Here is a 12,761-nt window from a genome sequence, read left to right on the forward strand (position 1 = left end):
TGCTGCAACGGCCTTATGATCACTGATTCCCTGTTCTGTACATACAGAGTCGAAAAGTTCGGGTCTGTTTGTTATCAGTATGTCCAAGATGTTATCTCCACGAGTCGGTTCTCTGTTTAATTGCTCGAGGTAATTTTCGGATAGTGCACTCAGTATAATGTCACTCGATGCTCTGTCCCTACCACCCGTCCTAAACATCTGAGTGTCCCAGTCTATATCTGGTAAACTGAAATCTCCACCTAAGACTATAACATGCTGAGAAAGTTTATGTGAAATGTATTCCAAATTTTCTCTCAGTTGTTCTGCCACTAATGCTGCTGAGTCGGGAGGTCGGTAAATGGAGCCAATTATTAACCTAGTTCGGTTGTTGAGTGTAACCTCCACCCATAATAATTCACAGGAACTATCCACTTCTACTTCACTACAGGATAAACTACTACTAACAGCGACGAACACTCCACCACCGGTTGCATGCAATCTATCCTTTCTAAACACCGTCTGTACCTTTGTAAAAATATCAGCAGAATTTATCTCTGGCTTAAGCCAGCTTTCTGTACCTATAACGATTTCAGCTTCGGTGCTTTCTATCAGCGCTTGAAGTTCTGGTACTTTACCAACGCAGCTTCGACAGTTGACAATTACAATACCGATTGCTGCTTGGTCCCCGCATGTCCTGACTTTGCCCCGCACCTGTTGAGGCTGTTGCCCTTTCTGTACTTGCCCAAGGCCATCTAACCTAAAAAAACCGCCCAGACCACGCCACACAACCCCTGCTACTCGTGTGAAGTGTTAATTTTGGGATGACGCTAATGATCTATCTTTAGCTTGCGTATGTCGTATTTTCATGTGTCGCTGCAGGACAGACATTCTACCATTATTAGCGTGGTGTTTGATAAACATTATCATCAAATTACGGCGAGCATTCACTTAAACATTTAATTCGAACAGTTACAGTTGCATCTCTGGTAGTTGGATTGTGTGGATTCTTTTTGGTCTATGACTTTCAGAATATAGTGAACATTTTAGAGAGAATAGTTTTTGATTATGAATCCCAGACAATCTCCTAATTCCTCAGAGCTATAAGCTGTAGCTATAAATGTATTTCTCAGATGAAGCGGGCACTAGGAATTCTAATTACAGGCTTCACGTTTTGCTAATCACTTTCTTGTTGCCAATATTGTAGTTAGAGAGCCAGTGTTGAGAACGGCAAACAACAGCATTAAATAAATAATAGGAACGTTAACAGTTATTCCACCCGCCGCCCCACACACTGCCTGTCCCAGTAGGATCGCTAGGAAGAACGCACCCTGTGCTATTCTGGGAGGCATTGCAACAGATTTCTGTATTGAGATGTGTGATCTCAGTATAACATTGAGAACGTTTTAGCTGGGTCTGCAAGGGTGACCTACTATGCAAACATCTCTCTCAGCACTGGAGCGCAGGTGGAGAGGCATCGTGCCATCAGCGGTAAGCATGTGTGCACTGCCCAGAGGTGTCTCACATGTGGGACAGGCATGAATGCACCGCCCGGCATGTATACCTTGGGCCTTTGTAGGGAAGAGTTCGATAATACGTTGCGGTTGACGATACTTCAAAAGCGTTTTTACGTACAATGAGTGTTTGTGCACTGCACCATTTTTAACTGCTTATGCGTTGTGAACGTGTTTGCATAGCATTACACATGCATTTTTTTACAGTTTATATGTTGTTTTCGTGTCTGTTGCATTATTTTGTGAACGGGTGTGCAGGCTGTCAGTGCATTATTTCGGCAATTTATAATAAATGAGCGTGTTTGCATCGCGTTTTACATGCATTACTTCGACAATTTACGTTTTCATGTCTGTACATTGGTGTACTGCATTATTTCAGCGATTTACGAGTAGTTGCAGGTCTGTAGGCTGTGCAATGCACTATTTAGACAGTTTGTAGTTAGCAAGCGTGTCTGCAGAGCGTTTTACATGCACTATTTCGGTGTTCTATGAGTAGATTGCTCGCCTGTATGGTTTGAAATGCATTATTTCGGTAATTTTCGAGCTTTTTTTGCATGTCTGTACATCCTTGTACTGCATTATTTCGGTGATTTGCAAGTAGTTTACAGGTCTTTAGACAACTAACTGTGACCCCAAGCAAGTCAGTGTGAGTGTTTTGTGTCAGCTGTGATTAATAAACTATTTGAAACACACTCATTAATAAACTGTTCCAAAATAAATGAAGTACAGTCGTCTCTCCATAAACTGGACACAGGCTGCCTCGTCTTCCCCCCACTTTTACCCAGACGGCCATGAAACGATAGCGCCCCCTGGTAGCAGTACTGTGTACTAGGTACAGTTGGACTCCTGACCTGATGGTGAACACACTGAATGGAGCTACTGCCTCAAATTGTTCAGACAAAGACTGCATGTGAAATAAAGACGTTTTTCCATCCTATCCAGCAGCTCAGCACAGGCTGACTCCCTTTTCCACCAATTCCTAGGAACAGGTGACGGTCAGATGACTTAGTTTAGTGGAGGTATCCCAAGTGACCCATTTTCTGCCATTTTCTTAGGTTAGTGGAGGTAGCTGAAATGACCTTTTCTGCCAAAATTCGAAATACCTGCCATATTCTTGTGTGGAGGGTGGGGGGATGTTGGGAGGGGGAGGAGAGGGGTTTTGGGGGTAGGCCAATTGACCAGTTTTCCCGCCAAAAGTTAACATCCCACCATGATGTAACTGCGATCTTGCCATATCTACCTCTGCCATCCCTGTCTTCTTGAATAAATTTGGCAACAATATACTACTCATGTTTCAAACTTGTTGTAATGTACTCGAGTATTACTATAGTCTTTATAAAATAATTGTTGAACCTCTCTTGATTGTCGCATTTCCCCATTCCTTCTTCCTTTTCCGTCGTGTCAGCCTTGACCTCAGCAAGTGACTACTGTTACAATGGTGAAAATCCACTATTAGGACACCTACATATGCGACAGTCTGAAGTCGTAAGACTACGTTTCTAGTGTGTGCACAGTCTAAAGTGGATGTAGGAGCTTTCGAGCATGGTATGCATCAATAGTAGTTGCTCCACGCAGGTCGTGCGGTAGCGTTCTCGCTTCCCACGCCCGGGTTCCCGGTTTCGATTCCCGGCGGGGTCAGGGATTTTCTCTGGCTCGTGATGACTGGGTGTTGTGTGATGTCCTTAGGTTAGTTAGGTTTAAGTAGTTCTAAGTTCTAGGGGACAGCTGACCATAGATGTCAAGTCCCATAGTGCTCAGAGCCATTTGAACCATTTTTTGCTCCACGCATCAAAAGCGTCTACAATGACATATGGCGGACTCTTCCGGAACTACACTCACCAACCTTTGCTGGCCAAGTCAGATGGAAAGTACCCTGCCAGAACATGTCACCGCCATCGGCAAAGGCATCAATCATGAAGCTCCACAACCCTCGCACCCTAACACTGACGATGCAACACAGAAAATTCGTCGCGATTGAATACTAAAGGCTCCGTGACGAATTCTCTCATAGAGACTAACGTGTCTTAGGTCACCGAATGAAACCTCACCCGAGAGTCCATTAACGTGTTTCCAATGCACAACAACCCGTTTTCTGTAACCCCCGCACCCTCACACGACGATGCGAAACAGACATTGCGTCGCGATTGTGTACTACAGGGTTTATTCCGACTTCTCTCTGAGACTAACGTGGCTACGGTCCCCGACATGGAACCTCTCTTGGGAGTCCAATAGCTTGTTTCCAATGCACCACAACCGATATGACGTAACCCTCACACGCTCACATTGACTATCCAACACTGAAATTACGTCGTGATTCAGTACTACTGGCGCGATCGTGGCTACGGTCACCATATGGAACCTCTCCTGGGAGTCCAGTAGCTTGTTTACAGTAACTTTCGCACCCTCACATTGATGAGGCAACACAGAAATTGCGCCGCGACTGAATACTGCAGGCTCCAAGCAAATTTCTCTCAGAGGCAATTACGTGGCTACGGTCAGCACATGGGACCTTTCCTAGGAAACCAGTAGCTTGTTTCTCATGCACCGGAACCCGTTTACTGTAATCTTGGCACCCTTACATTGAAGATGAAACAAGGAAATTGCGTCGCGATTGAATACTACACGCTGCATGCTGAGTCCTTTCAGAGACTAATGTGGCTATGGTCACTCCATGGAACCTCTCCTGGGAGTCCAGTAACTTGTCTGCGATGCACCACAACACGTTTACTGGAACCCTTGCACTCTCATATTAATGATGGGACACAGAGACTGGCTTGCGACTGAATACCAAAGAGTACTTGCTGGCTTGTCTCCAATAGATTAACGTGGCTACGGGCACCACATGAAACCTATCCTACGATTCTTGTGGCTTGTTTCCGATGCACCACAGATCGTTTGCTGTAAGCCTTGCACCCTAACATTGAAGATTCAAAACAGAAATTGTGTCGCGATTGAATACTACACGTTCCATGCCATATTCTCTCTGAAAGAGAAACGTGGCTATGGTCACCTCATGGAACTTCTTCTGGGACTCCAGACGCATGTTTCCGATGCACCACAGCCCGTTTACTGTAACCCTCACGCCCACACATTGACGATGCGACACAGAAATTGCGTCACGATTGAATACTACAGGCTCCTGTCCGAATTCACTCCTAAAGACTATCGCGCCTACGATTACCGCATGGAACCTCTTCTAGGGGGTCTCATAGTTTGTTTCCGAAGTACCACAACCAGTTTACTGTAACCCCTACACCCTCACAACGGCGATGTGCGACAGAAATTTCCCTGCGATTGAGTACTGCAGCCTCATGCCGACTTCTCTTCGAGAGACTAACGACTCTATGGTCACTGCATGGAACCTCTCCTGGAAATCCATTAACTCGTTTCTGTTGCACCATAAGTCGTTTACTCATGCCTTCACAGCCACACATTGACGATAGAAATTGCGTCTTGAATGATACCTACATGCTCCCTGTCGACTTGTCCCCAAGAGACTAACGTGTTTCCGATGTACCACAACCCATTTACTGTAACTTTCGCACCATCACATTGATGATGCAACACAGAAATTGCGTCACGATTGAATACTGCAGGCTCCATTCCGACTTCACTCTGAAACAATATTGTGGCTATAGTCACCGCATGGGGAATCCCCAGTGCGCCCATTTGTTTGTTTCTAATGTACAGGGTGTTTCAAAAATGACCGGTATATTTGAAACGGCAATAAAAACTAAAGGAGCAGCGATAGAAATACACCGTTTGTTGCAATATGCTTGGGACAACAGTACATTTTCAGGCGGACAAACTTTCGAAATTACAGTAGTTACAATTTTCAACAACAGATGGCGCTGCAAGTGATGTGAAAGATATAGAAGACAACGCAGTCTGTGGGTGCGCCATTCTGTACGTCGTCTTTCTGCTGTAAGCGTGTGCTGTTCACAACATGCAAGTGTGCTGTAGACAACATGGTTTATTCCTTAGAACAGAGGATTTTTCTGGTGTTGGAATTCCACCGCCTAGAACACAGTGTTGTTGCAACAAGACGAAGTTTTCAACGGAGGTTTAATATAACCAAAGGACCGAAAAGCGATACAATAAAGGATCTGTTTGAAAAATTTCAACGGACTGGGAATGTGACTGATGAACGTGCTGGAAAGGTAGGGCGACCGCGTACGGCAACCACAGAGGGCAACGCGCAGCTAGTGCAGCAGGTGATCCAACAGCGGCCTCGGGTTTCCGTTCGCTGTGTTGCAGCTGCGGTCCAAATGACGCCAACGTCCACGTATCGTCTCATGCGCCAGAGTTTACACCTCTATCCATACAAAATTCAAACGCGGCAACCCCTCAGCGCCGCTACCATTGCTGCACGAGAGACATTCGCTAACGATATAGTGCACAGGATTGATGACAGCGATATGCATGTGGGCAGCATTTGGTTTACTGACGAAGCTTATTTTTACCTGGATGGCGTCGTCAATAAACAGAACTGGCGCATATGGGGAACCGAAAAGCCCCATGTCGCAGTCCCATCGTCCCTGCATCCTCAAAAAGTACTGGTCTGGGCCGCCATTTCTTCCAAAGGAATCATTGGCCCATTTTTCAGATCCAAAACGCTTACTGCATCACGCTATCTGGACATTCTTCGTGAATTTGTGGCGATACAAACTGCCTTAGACGACACTGCGAACACCTCGTGGTTTATGCAAGATGGTGCCCGGCCACATCGCACGGCCGACGTCTTTAATTTCCTGAATGAATATTTCTATGATCGTGTGATTGCTTTGGGCTATCCGAAACATACAGGAGGCGGCGTGGATTGGCCTCCCTATTCGCCAGACATGAACCCCTGTGACTTCTTTCTGTGGGGACACTTGAAAGACCAGGTGTACCGCCAGAATCCAGAAACAATTGAACAGCTGAAGCACTACATCTCATCTGCATGTGAAGCCATTCCGCCAGACACGTTGTCAAAGGTTTCGGGTAATTTCATTCAGAGACTACGCCATATTATTGCTACGCATGGTGGATATGTGGAAAATATCGTACTATAGAGTTTCCCAGACCGCAGCGCCATCTGTTGTTGAAAATTGTAACTACTGTAATTTCGAAAGTTTGTCCGCCGGAAAATGTACTGTTGTCCCAAGCATATTGCAACAAACGGTGTATTTCTATTGCTGCTCGTTTAGTTTTTATTGCCGTTTCAAATATACCGGTCATTTTTGAAACACCCTGTATAACAACCCATTTCCTGTAACAATCGCACACTCACACTGAAGATGAGACAGAGAATTGGTGTCGCGATTTAATACCACAGGGTACACGCTGTCTTCTCTCTTAGAGATTAACGTGGCTACGATCACCAAATGGAAAGTCTCCCACTATGCCAGTATCTTGTATACGAGCATCACAACCCGTTTACTGTAATCTTCAAAGCCTCAGATTGACGATGCAACACAGATATTGCGTCGCGATTTAGTACTACAGGCTCCATGCCAACCTCTCTCCGAGAGACTAACGTGGCTAAGGTCACCACATGGAGCGTCTCCTGAAAGTCTTTTAGCACATTTTCAATGCACGATAACCCATTTACTGTATCCCTCGCTCCCTCATATTGACGATGACCCACAGATATTGTGTCGTGATTGAATATTACAGGGTCCATGCCGACTTCTCTCTGAGAGACTAACGTGGCTCCAGTTAGCTCATGGTACCTCTGCTCTGTCCAGTATCTTGTTGCCCTGCAACTGTAACCCTGGCATCCGCACATTACGATGCGACACAGAAATTCCTTCGCGATTCAATACTGCACGCTCCATGCCGACTTCTCTCTGAGCGACTAAAACTGTTATGGGCACCGCATGGGGCTTCTCCTGGGAGCCCATTGGCTTGTTTCCAATATATAACAACCCGTTTCCTGTAACCCTCGCACACTCACACTGTCGGTGCAACACAGACATTTCGTCGCGGTTGAACAACAAAGGCTCCATGCTGACTTCTCTAAGACACTAAAAGTGTCTGCACTCACCACGTGGAAACTCTTCTGGGTGTCCAATTGCACCATAACTCGTTTACTGTAACCCTCACACCTTCTCATTGACGATGCGACACGGATAATACGTCCCGATTGAATACTACGGTCTTCATACCGACTTCTCTCCAAGAGTCTAAGATGTCTACGGTCACCGCATGTCTTCTGGGTGTCCATTAGAGTGTTTCTGACGCAGCAAAAGCTGTTTAGTGTAACCCTTCAACCCTTACATTGACGATGCAACATAGAAATCACATCTCTATTGAATACTGGAGGCTCCATGCCGACTTCTGTCTGAGAGACTAACTTAGCTGCATTTTCCGCGTGGAACCTCTCCTGGGATTCCAGTGGTTTGTTTCCAGTGAACCATATCCTGTATACTGTAACCCTCGCACACGCACATTGAGGATGCGACGCACAAATAGTGTCGTGATCGAATACCACCGGCTACATGCTGACTTTTCTCCGAGAGACTAACGTGGCTATGGTCTCCCCATGGTACCTCTCCTGGTAGGCCATTATCTTGTTTCTGATGCACCACAACCCGCTTGCTGTAGCCCTCGCATCCTCACATTGACGATGCGGCACAGAAATTGCGTCGCGATTCAATACTACAGCCTCCATGCCGACTTCTCTCCAAGTTACTGACTTGGCTACGGTGACCTCATGGTACCTCTCCTGGGAGTCCATTATCTCGTTTCTGATGAACCACAAGCCATTTCCTGTAATCCGCGTACCCTCACGTCGGCGATGCAACACAGAAATTGCGTCTCTGTTGAATACTACAAGCTCCATGCCGGATTCTTTCTGAGAGACTAACGTGGCTACATTTACCGCATCTGACCTCTCCTGGGAGTCCAGTAGTCTTTTTCCGCTGATCCACAACCCGTCTATTGTAACCCTCACACGCTCACATACACGATGCAAAACAGAAATTGCGTCGCGATTGAATACTACCAGGCTGCATTCCTAGTTGTCTCCGAGACACTAACAAGGCTACAGTCATCGCATGGAACCTTTCCTGGGTGTCCATTAGCATGGTTCCGATGCAACACAACCCATTTACTGTAACTCTCGCAACTTCACATTGTGTTGCGACACAGACATTGCGTCGCGATTGAATACTACAGGTTCCATGTCGACTTCTCACCGAGAGACTAACATGGCTACGCTCACTGCATGGAACTTTTACTGTGAGTCAATTAGCTTGTTTCTCAAACTTCCTGGCAGATTAAAACTGTGTGCCCGACCGAGACTCGAGTTCTGCAAGGTTCGCAGGAGAGCTTCTGTAAAGTTTGGAAGGTAGGCGACGAGGTACTGGCAGAAGTAAAGCTGTGAGTACGGGGCGTGAGTCGTGCTTCGGTAGCTCAGTTGGTAGAGCACTTGCCCGCGAAAGGCAAAGGTCCCGAGTTCGAGTCTCGGTCGGGCACACAGTTTTAATCTGCCAGGAAGTTTCATATCAGCGCACACTCCGCTGCAGAGTGAAAATCTCATTCTGGAAACATCCCCCAGGCTGTGGCTAAGCCATGTCTTCGCTATATCCTTTCTTTCAGGAGTGCTAGTTCTGTGAGGTTCGCAGGAGAGCTTGTGTAAAGTTTGGAAGGTAGGAGACGAGGTACTGGCAGAAGTAAAGCTGTGAGTACCGGGCGTGAGTCGTGCTTCGGTAGCTCAGTTGGTAGAGCACTTGCCTGCGTAAGGCAAAGGTCCCGAGTTCGAGTCTCGGTCGGGCACACAGTTTTAATCTGCCAGGAAGTTTCATATCAGCGCACACTCCGCTGCAGATTGAAAATCTCATTCTGGAAACATCCCCCAAGCTGTCGCTAAGCCATGTCTCCGCTATATCCTTTCTTTCAGGAGTGCTAGTTCTGCAAGGTTCGCAGGAGAGCTTCTGTAAAGTTTGGAAGGTAGGAGACGAGGTACTGGCAGAAGTAATGCTGTGAGTACGGGGCGTGAGTCGTGCTTCGGTAGCTCAGTTGGTAGAGCACTTGCCTGCGTAAGGCAAAGGTCCCGAGTTCGAATCTCGGTCGGGCACACAGTTTTAATCTGCCAGGAAGTTTCATATCAGCGCACACTCCGCCGCAGATTGAAAATCTCATTCTGGAAACATCCCCCAAGCTGTCGCTAAGCCACGTCTCCGCTATATCCTTTCTTTCAGGAGTGCTAGTTCTGCAAGGTTCGCAGGAGAGCTTCTGTAAAGTTTGGAAGGTAGGAGACGAGGTACTGGCAGAAGTAAAGCTGTGAGTACGGGGCGTGAGTCGTGCTTCGGTAGCTCAGTTGGTAGAGCACTTGCCTGCGTAAGGCAAAGGTCCCGAGTTCGAGTCTCGGTCGGGCACACAGTTTTAATCTGCCAGGAAGTTTCATATCAGCGCACACTCCGCTGCAGATTGAAAATCTCATTCTGGAAACATCCCCCAAGCTGTCGCTAAGCCATGTCTCCGCTATATCCTTTCTTTCAGGAGTGCTAGTTCTGCAAGGTTCGCAGGAGAGCTTCTGTAAAGTTTGGAAGGTAGGAGACGAGGTACTGGCAGAAGTAATGCTGTGAGTACGGGGCGTGAGTCGTGCTTCGGTAGCTCAGTTGGTAGAGCACTTGCCCGCGAAAGGCAAAGGTCCCGAGTTCGAGTCTCGGTCGGGCACACAGTTTTAATCTGCCAGGAAGTTTCATATCAGCGCACACTCCGCTGCAGAGTGAAAATCTCATTCTGGAAACATCCCCCAGGCTGTGGCTAAGCCATGTCTCCGCTATATCCTTTCTTTCAGGAGTGCTAGTTCTGCGAGGTTCGCAGGAGAGCTTCTGTAAAGTTTGGAAGGTAGGAGACGAGGTACTGACAGAAGTAAAGCTGTGAGTACCGGGCGTGAGTTGTGCTTCGGTAGCTCAGTTGGTAGAGCACTTGCCCGCGGAAGGCAAAGGTCCCGAGTTCGAGTCTCGGTCGGGCACACAGTTTTAATCTGCCAGGAAGTTACAGATCACCGCACACTCCGCTGCAGAGTGAAAATCTCATTCTGGAAACATCCCCCAGGCTGTGGCTAAGCCATGTCTCCGCTATATCCTTTCTTTCAGGAGTGCTAGTTCTGCAACGTTCGCAGGAGAGCTTCTGTAAAGTTTGGAAGGTAGGAGACGAGGTACTGGCAGAAGTAAAGCTGTGAGTACCGGGCGTGAGTCGTGCTTCGGTAGCTCAGTTGGTAGAGCACTTGCCCGCGGAAGGCAAAGGTCCCGAGCTCGAGTCTCGGTCGGGCACACAGTTTTAATCTGCCAGGAAGTTTCATATCAGCGCACACTCCGATGCAGAGTGAAAATCTCATTCTGGAAACATCCCCCAGGCTGTGGCTAAGCCATGTCTCCGCTATATCCTTTCTTTCAGGAGTGCTAGTTCTGCGAGGTTCGCAGGAGAGCTTCTGTAAAGTTTGGAAGGTAGGAGACGAGGTACTGACAGAAGTAAAGCTGTGAGTACCGGGCGTGAGTTGTGCTTCGGTAGCTCAGTTGGTAGAGCACTTGCCCGCGGAAGGCAAAGGTCCCGAGTTCGAGTCTCGGTCGGGCACACAGTTTTAATCTGCCAGGAAGTTACATATCACCGCACACTCCGCTGCAGAGTGAAAATCTCATTCTGGAAACATCCCCCAGGCTGTGGCTAAGCCATGTCTCCGCTATATCCTTTCTTTCAGGAGTGCTAGTTCTGCAACGTTCGCAGGAGAGCTTCTGTAAAGTTTGGAAGGTAGGAGACGAGGTACTGGCAGAAGTAAAGCTGTGAGTACCGGGCGTGAGTCGTGCTTCGGTAGCTCAGTTGGTAGAGCACTTGCCCGCGGAAGGCAAAGGTCCCGAGCTCGAGTCTCGGTCGGGCACACAGTTTTAATCTGCCAGGAAGTTTCATATCAGCGCACACTCCGATGCAGAGTGAAAATCTCATTCTGGAAACATCCCCCAGGCTGTGGCTAAGCCATGTCTCCGCTATATCCTTTCTTTCAGGAGTGCTAGTTCTGCGAGGTTCGCAGGAGAGCTTCTGTAAAGTTTGGAAGGTAGGAGACGAGGTACTGACAGAAGTAAAGCTGTGAGTACCGGGCGTGAGTTGCGCTTCGGTAGCTCAGTTGGTAGAGCACTTGCCCGCGGAAGGCAAAGGTCCCGAGTTCGAGTCTCGGTCGGACACACAGTTTTAATCTGCCAGGAAGTTACATATCACCGCACACTCCGCTGCAGAGTGAAAATCTCATTCTGGAAACATCCCCCAGGCTGTGGCTAAGCCATGTCTCCGCTATATCCTTTCTTTCAGGAGTGCTAGTTCTGCAACGTTCGCAGGAGAGCTTCTGTAAAGTTTGGAAGGTAGGAGACGAGGTACTGGCAGAAGTAAAGCTGTGAGTACCGGGCGTGAGTCGTGCTTCGGTAGCTCAGTTGGTAGAGCACTTGCCCGCGGAAGGCAAAGGTCCCGAGCTCGAGTCTCGGTCGGGCACACAGTTTTAATCTGCCAGGAAGTTTCATATCAGCGCACACTCCGATGCAGAGTGAAAATCTCATTCTGGAAACATCCCCCAGGCTGTGGCTAAGCCATGTCTCCGCTATATCCTTTCTTTCAGGAGTGCTAGTTCTGCAACGTTCGCAGGAGAGCTTCTGTAAAGCTTGGAAGGCAGGAGACAAGGTACTGGCAGAAGTAAAGCTGTGAGTACCGGGCGTGAGTCGTGCTTCTGTAGCTCAGTTGGTAGAGCACTTGCCCGCGGAAGGCAAAGGTCCCGAGCTCGAGTCTCGGTCGGGCACACAGGTTTAATCTGCCAGGAAGTTTCATATCAGCGCACACTCCGCTGCAGAGTGAAAATCTCATTCTGGAAACATCCCCCAGGCTGTGGCTAAGCCATGTCTCCGCTATATCCTTTCTTTCAGGAGTGCTAGTTCTGCAACGTTCGCAGGAGAGCTTCTGTAAAGCTTGGAAGGTAGGAGACAAGGTACTGGCAGAAGTAATGCTGTGAGTACCGGGCGTGAGTCGTGCTTCTGTAGCTCAGTTGGTAGAGCACTTGCCCGCGAAAGGCAAAGGTCCCGAGTTCGAGTCTCGGTCTGGCACACAGTTTTAATCTGCCAGGAAGTTTCATATCAGCGCACACTCCGCTGCAGAGTGAAAATCTCATTCTGGTAGCTTGGTTCTGATTCAACACAACCCATTTACTGTAACCCTCGCACCCTCACTTTGTCGATGCTACACAGAAATTACGTTGCAATTAAATACTACAGGCTCAATTCTCAGTTCTCTGTGACAGACTAT

The 12,761-nt window shown here is 47.8% G+C and overlaps 3 non-coding genes across 3 annotated transcripts; all 3 read left to right on the plus strand.

Moving 5' to 3' along the window:
• The first annotated feature begins 10,381 nt into the window (after positions 1–10,381).
• On the plus strand, positions 10,382–10,456 carry Trnap-cgg. Its single transcript has one exon. It is a non-coding gene; the product is annotated as a tRNA-Pro (tRNA).
• Positions 10,457–10,983: 527 nt separating this feature from the next.
• On the plus strand, positions 10,984–11,058 carry Trnap-cgg. Its single transcript has one exon. It is a non-coding gene; the product is annotated as a tRNA-Pro (tRNA).
• A 528-nt stretch (positions 11,059–11,586) lies between these two features.
• Positions 11,587–11,661, plus strand: Trnap-cgg. Its single transcript has one exon. It is a non-coding gene; the product is annotated as a tRNA-Pro (tRNA).
• The last annotated feature ends 1,100 nt before the right edge of the window (positions 11,662–12,761 follow it).

Source organism: Schistocerca americana, chromosome 4 (assembly GCF_021461395.2).
Source record: "Schistocerca americana isolate TAMUIC-IGC-003095 chromosome 4, iqSchAmer2.1, whole genome shotgun sequence".
Lineage (NCBI taxonomy): Eukaryota > Metazoa > Arthropoda > Insecta > Orthoptera > Acrididae > Schistocerca > Schistocerca americana.